This window comes from Canis lupus, chromosome 10 (assembly GCF_003254725.2).
Source record: "Canis lupus dingo isolate Sandy chromosome 10, ASM325472v2, whole genome shotgun sequence".
In the NCBI taxonomy this organism is placed as follows: domain Eukaryota; kingdom Metazoa; phylum Chordata; class Mammalia; order Carnivora; family Canidae; genus Canis; species Canis lupus.
Window position 1 is genome coordinate 31,228,843 of NC_064252.1, and position 16,806 is coordinate 31,245,648.

Here is a 16,806-nt window from a genome sequence, read left to right on the forward strand (position 1 = left end):
TTCAGAGTTTAAGCGGGAAAACAACACAATGTGATTTATAAGGATTAATCTGGCTACTGTGTGGAATATTCATTTTAAAGCACTAAGTCTTTTTTAAGCCCAGGTGACCAGGTTCAGTTATAAGTGTCTTAAATTACTGAATTTGTCCTTACTACCACTCCAGAGATCGATGTTGTTATCCTCATTTTGCAGGTGAAGAAACTAAGATTGAGGCAAGTAGCCTCCCTAAGGTTGTGCAGTTCTGTGGATCAAGCCAGAACTAACATTAACTACATTTAACCCATAGTTAAAAATGAAAATCACATGGAAACAAGTTTAGATGGTTGTTTCAAAAGTATGAAGAATGAGAGAGAAGCTATTAACAATATCTGCGTCTGGATATGATGATGTTAGCCACCATAATGTAGTGCAAAGAAGCTGCAAATAGCAGTTAAGAGCACATGCTCTGGAATATATGTATAGATAATAAATAATGGACATCAGCACTTACTATTTTCCACACACTGTGCTGAGTGTTTCACAGATGTTAGCTCCTTTATTCTTCAAAATAGATCTGCCTGCCCTTAAAATCCCATTCTTTTCCCTCTATTGAATCTTGTCTGGACAACTGACATTCTTCTAACAAAATAGCATAAGGATGAGACTACTACCAATAATATTACTATCAGTTAACAGTCACTACATACCAGGTACTGTTCTAAGTCTTTAACATATATTAGCTAAGTGGATCCTCACAACAACAGTGGGTACTATTCATATCCCCATTTTACAGAGGAGACACCGAGGTACATGGTTATGTTACTGTTGTTTAAAAAAACAACAACAACATGGATTTATTAAGTTGGAGAATCAGGTTTCAAACCAGAGCACAGCTCCAGTATTTGAGTGCACATTCTGGTTATCATCCTCCCTAAACAAGTGAAAACAACCAAGGCTTAGTGGGGAGGTTAAGTACCTTTCCTGAACTAACAAGTCATGGACATAACTGGGTGACTGTGCACAGCTGCTTACATTCTCTTGGCCTCAGTTTCATTAGCTGTAAAATGGGTAAACCCTACATGCACAATAAGTTTGGGGTGATAATTATTTTTTTTATTTTTAAAATTAAATTAAATTAACTTAGTTTTTTTAATTTTTTTTTTAGAGAGAGAGTGCATGTGTGCACACTTGTGAGGTGAAGGAGGGGCTGAGGGAGAGAGAGAATCCTAGGCAGGCTGCATGTGGGGCTTGATCTCATGACCCCAGGATCATGACTGGAGCCGAAATCAAGAGTCAGATGCTCAATTGACTGAGCCACCCAGTGCCCCTGGGGTAATAATTAAATGACATAAATATGTAAAAGGCTTTATGCCCACTTCTTGCCACAAAGTTAGTGCTCAAAATAGTCCCTATTGATAGCTTGAGAGTTTTACAATGAACATACATTCCTTCAAAATCAGCAAAAACAATAAAGACATTCCCATTTTGAATTGAATGCCTAAACAATAAGACTTGAATGCATTTAACAGAACAAGACACACTCTCAACATTTTTTATTTCCTCCAACCAATGTTAGCTCCCACTCTCCTGACTCAATGATTAATTTTCCTGGCAGGAAGGACAGAGGCAAAAGAGGACTCTGGTCATAGGTTATACTTCTTCTGTGGACTTCTTGAACCGAACTAAAATAGCCTTCCTATCAACCTGGCTGTTTCTGTTTCCAGACCTCTTCAAAGGGGCTCTAGTCTGCCCACCCCACCTGCCTCATTTTGGACACCTCTTTTCCATGTCCTACGTCTCAGGAGAGCTCGCCACCCAGACACATTGACCTCCTTAGACAATAGCTCTCCTCACCGCTCCACTTCCTTCTCACCAGGCCATTTGTACCTTTTAACTAGGATTTCATTTTCCAAAGGGTTTTTCCTTGTAGTCATTCATTGGTTGCATGTGTTACATTCTCTGAGTGCATCCTGTGACGATGGCTGTCACTGCCAATGATGACAAGTGCTTCTACTCACTACATGGCAGACACTGTGCTGTGTGCTCTATGTGCATGATCTCATTGAATCCCTTAACAACTCTAGGACTAGGGCACTATTATTATCCTCCATAAATAGTTGAGAATAAAAACAAAAACAAAATGAAGTCTTAGAGAGGTTCAGTAGCCTGTCCGACACCACAGAATGAACAAGTGACACACAGTCGTCCACCTTCCTCTATACCTGCCACCACTCCCAGATCAAGCCTGCCACTCCATCACCTGACTGGTTCATCAGTTTCCTAACTGGGCTGCCTGTCTCCAGCCTTGACCTTCTGCAATCTATTCACTACTCGGGCAAGTTGAAGTTTTTAAAAACATAAATAGGCCATATTGCTCCCTTGTTTAAAACCCTTCAGTGGCTCCTCATTTTTCTTATGATAATATGCTAAGTCCTTATATGGCTTTGAACTATGTGGATTAGCTTGAGCTCTACAGCCTTAATTATTCCCCTGTCTCTTCCCCATAGCCTACGACCCACCTCCATTAGACTTCGTTTGTCCCTAGGCTTTGCATGGTCCATGCCCTCAGCTCAGAAAGTGTCCCTTGCTTTCCCCCCGGATCCCTGAGAGAAAATAAAGGCATCTCTCCTGCTGCTCTGCTTCATACTTCCTCCAAAAGCACAGGAATTTCCAGGTAATTTAATGCATTTGCCAGGTTTCTACTGCATCGTTTAATTCATCCTCACTCCTCTACAGATGAGGAAGCTGACCTCAAGTGACCCGTTCAAAATCCTAGTTCTAGCAAGCGGCAGGGTAGGGGTGCCAGCTCATGTCTGTCTGCCTCCAGACACTGATCTTTCCTCTGAGCTTTGTTGCCATGACGTTTGTCGAGGTTAGAAACAACAGCAGGTAAACATGGGTACAGCTGGAGGGAGGGATTGTCTATGAGGCTGAAACTGATCTAATAAATGGAAAGAAAAGACATTTTAACCTATGCCACTGACAGTGGGAAGGTCAGGAATTGAGCTCCAGCTGGAGAGTGGTTTCTGCTTTTTGACCGAGAGTAATTTCCTTGTCTACCTTTGTGTGACTACAATGACAGAAGCTGTTTTATTAATGCCCTTGGCAAAGCGCAGTGAGATGATCTGTCCTTAGCAACGAAGGGGTATCTGAGGTCAGTTCTAAAGAGCCAGAGACTCAACAGGGCACTTGCAGGAGAACAGAAAGGAAATTTGTGAGGCAGGCAGGGATCCTGAGAAACCAGGGTTCTAGAAACTAGCTCCAGAGGCTCTTACCACCTCTCCCACAAAACTGAGTTCTTGCTCTGCTTTAGGACTTTCTCATGTACCATCCAGCTTTAGTTCCTTCCTTTAAAAATGTAATAAAAGTGCTACTACTGCACAGGGTTGTTGTGATTTTCTTGACATCATTATAGTAAAAGGGACTAGCACAGTAGCTGGTACATAGGCAAGTTTTTGGTTTTTCTATAACTTATCTATATGCTGTCACTGTCCTACTCCCAGAGAAGTGAATTGAGAAAATGCAAAGATTCCTGTGTAAGACGGAATGCCTGAAGCTTTGGGCCTATGCCTGCACCTAACTTGCCTAAACAACCCTCATCTGAGTCCCCTCCTCTCCTATCTGAGCATCAATCTGCTTGCAACCACTGAGTGCCCCACTATTTGCCATGCACTGAGAAAAACAGAGATGCATGTAACCGCTCATTGCCTACTGGCCCAGCAGATGGACAACTATCCTTCTCGTCTGCTAGGGCTGTTTCATCTATTAGGTTCCATGGTAACAGGAGCTGGGGCCTACATGCTTTCCAAGGGCCTAGGGAAATCCTTGAGATCGCAAATACAAAATTATTGGCTCTGAAATACAAGAGTGGTATAATTTAAACTAATTAATGTTTTGGTTAGTGTGTCTACAAAATGCATCATATCAATTTTTATAATTTTTTTTTAAATGTAAATTTCCTTTTATTTATTTATTATTTTTTTTAAATTTTTATTTATTTATGATAGTCACACACAGAGAGAGAGAGGCAGAGACACAGGCAGAGGGAGAAGCAGGCTCCATGCACCGGGAGCCCGATGTGGGATTCGATCCCGGGTCTCCAGGATCGCGCCCTGGGCCAAAGGCAGGCGCTAAACCGCAGCGCCACCCAGGGATCCCCAATTTTTATAATTTTTAAACAACTTTTATAGTGTCATTTTATAACTTATCATATATAAATTCTATTTAATGTTGGACGTGGGGGCAATTTAGTATGACTGAGCTGAGGAACCAAAGTTAGAAGCCCTAAAGTTAAAGAACAATTGTACTAGGACCCCAGAATGGACAAACTCCATCTGCTTCCTGATAAACCCTCACTCATTTGGTTTTCTTTCCAGAAATGACTCCTCCCCACTTTGCAGCTAGTACTGATTGGCACTGGGCAGGGCCCTCTACCTCCTCAGAAAGCTGTCCTCTCTTGGCTTCAGCACTCCTCTATCACTCTCTGTTAATATGGTTCAACTTCACAAACCCTGAGCCTACCCCTGGGTGTTGGGGGCTTCCTTCCTCATGGAGAGAGAGCTTCTTTGTCTCTGAAGATCTCACCTTTGCATGAGGGATGTGGATAAATCCACACAAAAGCACAGCATTAAGCCAAACTTCTAATGGATGGCAGGTATCCTCTCTGGCTTTCTCTGTCTGAGAATTACAGGGATTTGTAGGACCTCTCGTTAAAGTTCTGGAATCTCTCTTGGCTGGACCCATTGTTTTCGGAAGGTGCCTTGATTAGGGCATGTCTCTGTAAGGTCCTCTATGGATAGGGGGAAATCAGGTAAGTTTGATAATAGCTACCACCAGCTCCTCCTAATTGATAATCAGGTCTCCAAGGGAACTGGTGCTTAGTGTGTGATAAAAGGCTCAGTGCCTTGCTCTGTCTTTGGCCCAATTCAGTTTAGCATTTTTTAAAACATGCCAGACGCACATCATACAGTTTTATCTTTATATAAGCCTTCCTTTTTAGCAGAGCTTTTACATCTCTGCCTCACATGGAATTTTCCCCTTTGTTGTTTTTATTATCTAAGCAATGCATATTTATTATGGAAGAATTAGACCAACAGATAAACAATGACTCAAGCCACCATTACGTTGGCATTGTGACTGATGATCAAATCTGCCACGATAGCAGAATGCCAAAAGCCTTCTGCCAGATGGTAAACAACTTGGGTAGAAAAGCCAAGTCTGCAGCCAAGCACTGTAGGAAGGCATGGACTGGGGAGTCGCCCTGGTTCAGACCTGGGCTTAGAACCCAGCTCTCTGTTTTGCTGGCTGTGCAGAAATCCTTAGTGGGACCATTTGGAACAATAAGGACATCCATTGGCCCATATCGATGGAAGCTTGAGGGTTAGCTTAATCCAGTAGTGTCTGTGATTCCCCTGGCCATGCCCACCCCTTGCACCATGGGCACCCACCTTCAGGCTGACGGCAAGAGGGCTACAGCACCTCCCTCTCCCCCTGCACATGTTGGAGGACAAGATTATCTCCTACTGAGGATTTCTCTAATGAGTGAAGACAATATTTGCAGAAGGTGCAGAAAACTTTCCAGTGTACCTTTTTGATCCAAATTTACACTCAGCTAATCCTGTGGCCAACAGAATGCTCTGCACTAGTTGGCTTAGGCCTGGGTTCTCCCGCTGGAGACTGGGATATGATTTCCATGATTAGCTGAGATTAATCAAGCCCTGCCCCTGCAGATGGTGTGGACTAGACGTTGGGAAGTCGACAGCAATTCTGTGGTCTTGGACAAATTACTCAACTCCAATGAGCATGGATACTGTTGCTTATAAAACCGGAATAGTGATACACATTGTGTGGTGGAGAACACCTGAGGTAATTCATATGAAATGGCAAAACACCATGCTTGACCTTTAGTAGGGGCTTAATACGTGAATAAGTGTTTGATGAATCCATTAATTAATTAGCCAGGGTCTTGAAGGTGACAATGCCCAAGTAGATTAACATTCTCATTTGAACCCAGAATCTGCAACTTCCTGACCTTGGAAACATGACTCTCTCTCCCCAAACCTCAGTTTCCTCCTAGGTAAAATGGGTCAACAGTGGGTCAACACTCATTAGACATTCTGCTTGACAGGCACCATTCTAAACAATGTACAGGTAGAGTCTCATTCAATCTTTTCCACCACCCACCATCTTGGCATTTTCACGACCTCACTATAAAAGAAGACGACTGAGGTACGGAAAGTTACTTGCCTAAAAGTACCAATTTATTAAGTATGGAGTCAGGATTTTAATATAAATAGTTTAGCCTCAAAGCATAGCTTCCTGATAATTAAATTCTACTGCCTTTCAGTAATAATAGATCTATCTCAGGGATTTTTGTGGGGATTAAATAATAAACGCGGGGGATCCCTGGGTGGCTGTACAATGCTCAGAAGGCTCTGTACACATTATGAATTATTATTATTTGAAACATGTGGTAATGAAAGAGACTTCTATGTAAGCCCAAAACTTCCACTCCACTGTAACAATCATCCCCCTAAAACTTTTTGATTCATTACTTCAGAAAATACCTATTGATCGTTCAGTCAATCATTCCCTTGAATTTGATGAGGTTACATGACCCTGATGGTTCTCCTGTTCCCCAAGGAAAAAGTCCAGTTTCTCCCTGGATTCGGCCCTCACCATGGTGCACCACGGAGCCTGCTCACCAGGCCTGCATGCTCCACTCCCTTTGTTCCCTGTGGCGGAGTATCACCTGTCCACCCACCATGCTGACTGACAAACTCCATCTCCTTCAGATGAATCGCTCCTTCCTCTGTGTCCTGGAACTAGTGGGCAGAGCCGTCTGTTTGTATAGACTGTAACTGATTTGTTTCCTCTGTTTACCTGTCTCCCTCCTGGTCCTGGGATGGGACACTGTGTGCCAGTCATCTTGATACAGATGGCACATGATACAATATTTGTTGGATATGGATATTTGTTGGATATTTGTTGAATAAATCCCCAAATCACAATTAGGATAAATACCCATTAAACACTGACTGTGTACGACAAGGTAACATCCTAGGTGCTTCACATGCTGATTACAGCTGTGGTTATGAATGAAAAATGTGTAATTTACACAAGCTGATGAAAAGGAGGGGAATCTATGTGACAGTATAATCTGGTTTTTTTTAATAATAAATTTATTTTTTATTGGTGTTCAATTTACCAACATACAGAATAACACCCAGTGCTCATCCCGTCAAGTGCCCCCCTCAGTGCCCGTCACCCATTCACCCCCACCCCCAGCCCTCCTTCCCTTCCACCATCCCTAGTTCGTTTCCCAGAGTTAAGAGTCTTTATGTTCTGTCTCCCTTTCTGACATTTCCCACACATTTCTTCTCCCTTCCCCTATATTCCCCTTCACCATTATTTATATTCTCCAAATGAGTGAGAACATACAATGCTTGTCCTTCTCCGATTGACTTACTTCACTCAGCATAATACCCTCCAGTTCCATCCACGTTGAAGCAAATGATGGGTATTTCTGACTGGTGGTTTTATACATATATTTATTATATATGGATGGATACATGTCTTATTCGTCTTCTGGATGCTTATTTTTATTCATGTTCCATGTGTATATCTCGAACTTTACTTATTTAATTTTTCAAGTATCAAAACAAAAACTTGAAGGTGAAATATCTCATTAATTAGAAAATCACAAAATTAAATGATGCCTCATGGTAGTATTTGGAATATTAAAATATGTAATTAAATTTTAATATTTGTTTTAAATGTGGTTTAAGATGCAATGTCTTAAATAAATGTTTTAAAATGATTAAAAGGCATATTGGAAGTGCTAGCTGCAGTAAATATATTGGATGGTAGTAAATATATTGGATGGTAGTAAATATATTGGATGGTGATCCTAATAGGACTAGAATCTTCACTCACAGGCATTATTAAATCTTTTACTCTTGGGATTAAAAGTTTTCTCAGTCAAGGGGTGCCTCGATGGCTCAGTCAATTAAGCGTTGGACTCTTAATTTTTGCTCATGTCATGATCTCAGGTTCTGAGGTCGAGCCCTGTGTCTGGCTACCTGCACCGGGCATGGAAGCCTGCTTGGATTCTCTTTCCTCCTCCCCTCTGCTCCACCTCTTCCACCACCAAGCATACGGGGATGCAGGTGCAGGTGCATGCTCTCTTGCAAAAAAAAAAAAAAAAAAAATATCTTAGTCAAGTGGCCCCTGTCACTGCATGTGGATGATTTTTCTTTCAATTATGGGGATACTCAGGGGTAAAAGCCATCCTGAACTATTTTTGCTGTCTGGAGAAAACTATATGGATATTAAAATGTTGAATCATCTGAGGAAAATGAATTTTGACCTCTCTGTTCCTTTCATACTGATCTCTCTCTCATTAAAACTTTTGGTTGAGATGGAGAAAATCTAGTATCAGATCGAAGCCCTCTTCCACTTGGACTACTGTGGACTGTTTCCATTCTGAGTTCCTTTTGTGTATCTTTTAATCAGGGCTTAGTGAGGCCATTTGTGCTACTGGTTAGCTTCTTTTTAAAGAAATTTTATTTATTTATTTGAGAGAGCAGAGTGAGAGAGAGCACACATGAGCAGGGGTAAGGGGCAGAAGGAGAGGGAGAAGCAGACTCCTCACTGAGCAGGGAGCCCAATGCAGGGCTCCAACCCAGGACCCTGGGATCATGACCTGAGCCAAAGGCAGATGCTTAACCCACTGAGCCACCCAGGTGCCCCTACTGGTCACCTTCTTGTTGTTCATATGTCTGTGGACACTCTTGTTTGCTGGACAGGGAGTTTTTGAGGGAGACTTTCTTTTTCACTTCTCATCCCCAGCTGTCTCCCAGATGCCTGGCCCAATAAATCAGTGGATGCCAACTGAGCCTGGTTCATGTAAGCAGCATCTGCCATGGGCCATGTCAGCATTCCTTTCTCCACATTTAACATCCATGCCAGTCTAGGACCTGACAGTGAACCAGGAGACCTGGCAATTGGTAAGTAACTCAGATAAACTGAAAGAACTCCAGAGCCAGAGGGAAACTTGAAAATATCTGGACTTAAGTTTTTATCTTGCAACTTAGCAAAAGGAAACCCAGAGGGGTAAAGAGCATTACCTGATTCAACACAGCTGGTCAGCAGGGAACCTGGGGTTAAACCTCATGTCACTTGGCTTCCAGCCCAGGCTCCTCCTCCCTTGTCACCATGCTTCCCCAGCTCAGAGGGATGTGTGCCTTCCCTTTATACTAGCACAGAAAGTTTCCACACTATGAAGTACCACCATGCCATCTCCAGGAAGGGGAGCTTGCTGCCACCTTGTCTTAGGAGAGCTCATTTTTCAGACTTACAGCTCTTGGCATAAACAACCTGGGGCCTACGGGGGATGTTTCTTACAAGGAGCTGCAATGCAGTGATTGTTCACTCTGAGAGCTCTGACTCACCCCTTTCTCAGCCCCTGGGCTTATTTTAGCCCCACTTTCTGGAGGAGGAAATGAGAACATGATCCTGTGGGAAGAGCCCAGGGGCCTCCAGTTCTCACTGGAGGCTTCTGGCAGCAACTTGCAGCTCCAGCTTCATTAGAAATCCACAGCCAGAGGCTCCTATAGAATTAGGGCTGCTAGCCTGGCCAGGTTACAGTGCACCTGCTTTAAGAAAATCTGCCATCCAGAAATGAGAATTAGGCAAAAGGGATGAATTTGAAGCTGATTATTGACCTAGCAAGGAGCTTCTTTCCTTTCTTCATTAAATGTGGAACAGTAGAATGAGCAAGGCTGTTGGGAGTCCCTGCTTCCATTAATGAGCTATAAAACCTTGAGTTTGGGATTAACCTTTCTGAGATTGGGAAGTTGGGGGTGTGCAGGGGAGGAACCTTGAGCTGGGTCTTGAAAGACAAGTAGGGAGGAGGAGAGGGAGTTAGAGCTGGGGGAGGGGTACACACAAATTCCCAGAGGTGTGAAAGTACAGGGAGTCGTCTGGACCATCTGCAGCAAAGGAAGAGAAACTGGATAGGCAGAGTCTGGAGCAGTCTCCTCCCTCTTCCCCAACATAGCATGCATATTCCTGCCCATACACTTTTCCTTAAATCAACCCCCTTACCTAAATGCTTTCCCTGTTCTCTCCAGTTACCAAATCCTACCATCCAAAGCTTAGTTGGGTCACTTCTCAGGGCCTCACATGACCAAAATCAAGGTGTCGACCAGGCTGTGTTCCTTCTTGGATGCTCTGGAGAAATCATTCATTTCCAAACTCATTGAAGTTGGTCAAAATCAGCTCCTTGTGGTTGTAAGCCTGGGGTTTTCTTTGTCAAGGGCTTCTCTGGGCAACTAGAGGTCCCCCATGTTCCTTGCCATTTGGCCTCCATGGGCTGTTTACAGCATGGCTGTTGCTTCTTCTTCCAGGCCAGAAGGAACATATCTCTTTCACTTCATCCTCAATGACCAAGTGAAGAAAACTTTCTGCTTTTGTTTGTTTTGTTTGCTTCGCCATGTGGTTTATTTATTTTTTATTTTATTATTATTTTTTGCCATGTGGTTTATTATTATTTTTTAGTAATGCACATTATAAGTAAATACATATTATATATTTATATAGATTTCAATTTGAAAATTACAGATTACATATATATATATATATATATATACACTAATCGTCATAGTTATTCAGTGATTTGTTTCTAAAAAGGTTATAGTAATTCCTATTACCATTAGCAATGTTTGAGAGTATGCAACTCCCCATATCCATACTCACAATTGAAGATAAGAATTTTAAATGTTTTGTTTGGAGAAAAGTGACTGTATTATTTTAATATGCATTTGTTTTACTGAGAAATTTATCATTTTCACATGTTTCTCAGTTATTTGCACTTATTTAAATTTCCTGTTTATCTTTTTTATTCATTTTTCTTTTGGGTTATTTATCTTTTCTTGTCCATTTGTTACAGCTCATTTTTCTACTGTAGATATTAATCACTGAGGTATCATTATGTGACCATTTTTTTCAACTTATCTTTGGTTTTATGACATCAAATATATCTACATGTCGTTAATAACTTCTGGGTTTCCAATCTTGGTTAAGATCTCCCCTGCCTGAGATTATACACAGTGTCTTAGATTATACTGTAGAACAATTTTATTATTACTACACTTATGTGTGTAATATATCTAGAAGGTCTCTTTCGATGTTTTAAGGGCAGGATCCAATTATACTTTCTTCCACTTGGATAGCCAGTTGTCAGCACCATCTATTAAGTTACCCATACTTTTTCATTTGGTAAAATCACTTTAGTCAAATACTAAATTATCATATATGTTAGGACCTACTTTAGGATTCTACATTCTGTTCTACTGACTGATAAGTTAGTCCATAGCTATGTCAATGTCATATTTGTGAGAACCCTCTGTTTTCAAAGTGCCCACTTGAATAGGTCAAGCTCCCCTTGAGCTATCCCCCTTTCTTAAAATCAACAACCATGTAACACAACCTAACTACAGGAGTAAAATCTAGCATGTTCATAGTCCTGGACATAATGTAGGGTGTGCACTCCAGGAAGCAGGAATCTTAGGGAACATTTTAGAATTCTGTCCATCATACCCTCCATGCTCTTTTCTATGGAGGAAGGAGTTTTGCTTTCAGGTCAGTTTCTGAGCTCTCTGTTGTAACCCAAGAACTGGACAGATTTCCACCTAGAAGCAGTGAGAGCTACAGCCACACTTTCTTTCCCAACAGGTGGCAAGATATGGAGAAGGCTAGGAGTATATGCTTTCTGAAAGGAAGTGGGCCTATGAACATCAAGACTGGAGGAGGAGGATGTCAGAGGAAACAGCTGACGAGTGAGGGATGGGCAGGTGGGAGAGGCAAGTTCTGGGCCTTACTACATGAGTAGGAAACAGGAAGAAGCAGGTAGGGAAGAATCATGGGCTTGGTTTCAGGTAAGGATTTGATGGGAATATGAAAATGAGGAAAGGAATCAGGAGTAACAGGGAAAAAAGATCCTAAGAAGCACTGCTCTGAGTCACAAATTATATCCTCTAAGACACTTATTAAGAAAAGCCAGTACAGGGGAGCCTGGGTGTCTCATTTGGTTAAGTGTCTGCCTTCTGCTTGAGTCATGGTCCCAGGATCCTGAGATATAGGCCTGCATCGGGGTCCCTGCTCAGCCAGGATTTTGCTTCTCTCCCTGCCTCTGTGCACCCCCTCCCACTCATGCTCTCTCTCTCTTTCAAATAAAATCTTTCTTTTTTAAAAGAGAAGCCAGTAAAACATAGATTTGCTTTTAATAATGTTAATACTGGACTGTCTTTCCTTGACTAGGTCTGTGCAGAGACTGGGTCTGGTGACATATCTTTCAATTGAGTATGTAGGAACTTTATCTTACTGTTTAAGCTACAAGCCGGGTTGCCCTATAATGTCAACAAAAATACCAAGCTGCAGAGTACAAGAGAGGCATAGATTTTCATAGAATTTGCCATCTTTTTCTTATTAAACAAAGTACATAATATCTCATTCTCAAAGACCTATACTGATGCCAGACATCTGCAATTCTACCTAGGAGCCCTTTTAGGTAATGATCATCACTGTGCTTCCTAGTCCCTAGTATAGGGTAGATACATGAGAAAATATGCCTTGCAATAAAATTTATTTGATTAATAAATATAATCATTAACACTTACAAGACACTTCCAAAGTATCAGACATTATAAAATACTATTCTATCTGGATGATAGAAACTGTGGCACAGAGAGGTTAAGTAACTTGCTCAAGTTCACACAGCTAGTAGATTCTAAATTTAACATAGGCATTCTGATTCTTTAATCCATGCACTTGTATAAGCCATGAACTTCTAGTAAGGGACAAAGGGATTAATATATTATGTGTCCTTTTTTACCTTGAAGAAAGAAAGAAGACCCAGGATGGGTGTGGAAGGAGTTAATGCAGAAGCCTCCTGGGCACCATCTCTTTCCTACGAGTACTGGAGAACATGCCCTGACTTCTTAGTCTCTGCTACTAAAGGGTGGCTGGTGAACCATCAGTGTCAGCATCACCAGGGAGCTTAGTGGAAATGCATATTCTTAGGTGCCACCTCCAGACCTAATGAATAAAAATCTGCTTCTTAAAAAGACCCCCTCGGTGATCTCTATGCACATTCAAGTCTGAGCAGCATACGGCTTGAGCCACATTACCTAGGCCCATGCAGCTTAAACTTCCTGCTGTGATGGGAAAGTCCTATATCTGCACTGTCCAATACAGTAAGCGCTAGCCACATGCAGCTAGCATGACCAAACCAGTGAATTTTTCATTTTATGTAATTTTAATAAATTTAGATTTAAATAGCCACACATGGCTAGTGGCTACCTTTGTGAGCAGCAAAGATTCTAGATTTGTTGTTTCCCCTAGGTTTATTTCCCTATGATCCAATAACCCTTTGTGAAGTCTTATTTAAAGAGCTTTGTCTTGAAACAGCCATGTTAGGGAATATAGTGGAGGATTTTGTGTCTCTTCTTGGCTTGGGTCAGAGCATTAAAGGAGGCCAGAAATCATAGCACAGAAGGAATTCCATGGTCTGACTGACCTTGTTGCCTGCCTGACACACCTATGTGCTTCTTCAGCTGTCTGTGCATTCCACGCTCACATAGGTAATATCATCTTCTGGTTACTCACCTGTATTAGCTGCCAAACACAAGCTCTCTGAAGACAACAGCCAAAGCCTGATTAATAAGAGAAAAATACACAAATTTTATTCATATGTGCAGCATGCATACACACAGGAGAAATCCAATGATGAGTAACTCAAAGGGGTGATTAGAACTTGGACTTACATAGCATCTTTTTTTATGATTGTATTTATTTATTCATGAGACACACAGAGAGACAGAGACATAGGCAGAGGGAGAAGCAGGATCCCTGGAGGGAACCTGATTTGGGACTCAATTGCAGGACCCTGGGATCATGACCTGAGCCAAAGGCAGACGCTCAACCACTGAGCCATCCAAGTGCCCTATCTTTTTTTTTTTAAACTTAAATTTAATTAGCCAACATAAAGTATGTACTTAGTTTCAGATGTAGTACTCAATGATTTATCAGTTGGGCATAACACCCAGTGCTCATCACATCACATGCCCTCCTTAATGCCCATCACCATTTTCTCTTATTAATCTGTCTTTGGTCAGTTTAATATACAAGTCTTCAGCAGGGCCTCCTAGAAAACATAGAGAGTAGAGGAGAAAAGTTTTCTTCCTCCCCTGCATGTATCAGATGGAAATAAGTGGTACAGAGAAAAATAAGCATGAAAGGTAGATAGGAGTGTAAAAGAGGAGGGTGGTGATTTAAAACAACAACAACAAAAAATACATTTAAAGGGTTTCATGTACCTAGTTATTTATTAATAGCTACCATATGATTGAGTTTGCCACTATATACCATGAGCATTTGAAGCACTTGACAAACATTATGTCATGTAATTTTTACAGTAACTGACAGAGTGGTGGTATTCTTTCAGGTGAAGAAACAGACAATCAGAACAAGTGCATCCACCTTCCTCTCACCTGACCTAAACGCTTGATTTTTGAGTTTGCTATTCAAAAGATATGAAAAGATCTTCTAGGAGCCACTGGAGCTCCTAATGCTAAAATTCAAAGAAAATGAGTTAATTCTCTTGGATAGAAGTGTCTTTAGAGGCCATTAAGACACAGTACTCTGTGCTGACTTATGCTATTCTTGGGGAAAAAATCGAATTAAATTTGATTATCTCTTTTGCTGCCCCCTTCCTCCATATTAATAGTTTAATATGCATGATAAGTGTTGTATGTGCACCGTGGGGCTGTTTACAGCAATTGGTGAAGTGTTTAACATTCTAAAGAAATTAACTGTTGGTAAAGAGGACTCCAGAGACAGAAGAGTAAGAGATAGATAGATGGGATGTCTGATAATCCTGGTGTTCTGGAACGAGGATAAATGAAAGTTTCTTTCTGGTTCTCCTCAAAACTCACTGATCGCTCTCATTTTCTTTCACTATTATTTCTTTCTTTGCTGTGGATGTTCCCGAGGTTTATCTCTGGCTATCCATTCCTCCAATGCTGCACTGTCTCCATTGGGCCTTCTCATCTACCCAGTGTCTCTCAGGAGGCAAGGAGAGGAGCCTCAGATGAGAAGCATCAAGAACCCAAGACCACCCAAGGTGGTATTTAAACATATACCCTTCCATTCCCTTCCCTTTACTTCCTTCCCATTTCCTTTCTTTTCCTGTAGGAAATCCAGAGATTCCAAAATCATTAACCTTTAAGAGAATTCTTTGGGGGTGCCCCAGCCTTGCCCAGAACAGAACTAGAATAATTTGGCTCCAGAAAAAGAACTGTGATCTGAATATGGCCAGTCACCCCACTGCATGGACTCATATACATTCAAAACCCTGCAGAACAGCCAGGAGGCTGCAAACCAAATGAATCCAAAAGCCTCTGGAGAGTTCCTTGGGGATGCTCTGGCCTTGCCTGGCACAGGTTCTAAAACTGTGTCCTCTGAATCTGGATGGACTGGTAAAATTTCACAAATAAGTGACTGATTGACAGCATGCTGCTACCATCTAGAAAAAGAAACATGCCTGGAATAAAGCAACATATAGAAGGAAGCAGAGCAAAGAGAAAGAGAGGCCAGATAATGTAGCATCACTGGGACTCTTGATCCAGCCATGCTTGAAGCAAGACTATCCCAGGACTTTCCAGTGATATTCTTAATAGAATTCAAACCTCCATCTTTTTTACTGTTTTGTTTTAATGTGGCTTGAATTGAACTTTCTATTCATTACCATCAAACGAATTCTAACAAAATTTCCATCTATGTATAGATGACCTCTAACTGGACACCTACCTATATCTCTTTCTGGAGCTTCAGACCTGGTATTCAGTGACAAACTTATCTGGATACTTCCCTGGAAATCCTTACAACTGAATATGGCACCATCTGAACCTGCCATCCCTTCTCCCCTACTTTTGTCCCGACCCATGATCTGCTTCTATGTCAGTCTTTATTATCCCAGCTCCCAATCACCTAGTTTCCCCTTTTCATTCCCTGCACACAACCATTCATTCATTGAGCTGTCCTCCAAAATAGTTTTTAGAGTTCCTTCTCTCTTCAATTCTCCTTGTAGTTCCTTGAGTCAGCCCACCATCACCTCTTAGCAAAACTTCTGAGTTGGTCCCCATTCTCTGTTTTTTCCTGAGTGTAGCCTACAATCATCCTACTCTGTAGATATAAAACTGTCTCTCTGCCCTCACCCTACCACTTTAAAAGTCTTCCATGTTACCCCATAACTTTCAGGATGAATTTCAAATCCTTTAGCATGGCATTCAAAGTCACTTCTAGCCTTCCCAGTCTCCATCCCTAGTCACTGTGCCCACTTCTCCCTCCATGTTCTATGGTTTTGTTGTTCCCAGAGTATTCCATGCAAACTGACACCTTTGTGCTTTTGCACAGGTAAAACTGCACCTGCTATCAGTACCTTTCTCTCTGCAGCCATCTCTGACCACATCTCTGAATCTCTGAGTCAAAATTAATTGCTCCTTGTGTACTCCCTAAAGCACTATATATGAAACTTCGTTAATGAAACTTTTCCCACTGTGTTATAATTAATTTCTGTCCTATGTTTATCTCTTTCACTAGACTTCTGAGAGTTCTGTGAGCAATTGAACAAGAAGGACTTATCCACTTTTGTATTCATGAACTTAACATAGTGTCAGACTTAACAGATGCTGAATAAAAAATACTGACTTAAATTGAAATTGAAGGTGTCATTGACACCATCTCTCAGCTTACATATTTCATGTT

The 16,806-nt window shown here is 41.5% G+C and overlaps 1 long non-coding RNA gene across 1 annotated transcript in view; it reads right to left on the bottom strand.

The window, feature by feature from the left end:
• Positions 1-16,806, bottom strand: part of LOC112668964 (uncharacterized) — an 85,775-nt gene that overhangs the window by 30,660 nt on the left and 38,309 nt on the right. Inside the window, exon 3 of the long non-coding RNA XR_004803131.2 lies at positions 13,648-13,694. This is a non-coding gene — a long non-coding RNA (uncharacterized LOC112668964). The remainder of the gene's footprint in view (positions 1-13,647; positions 13,695-16,806) is intronic.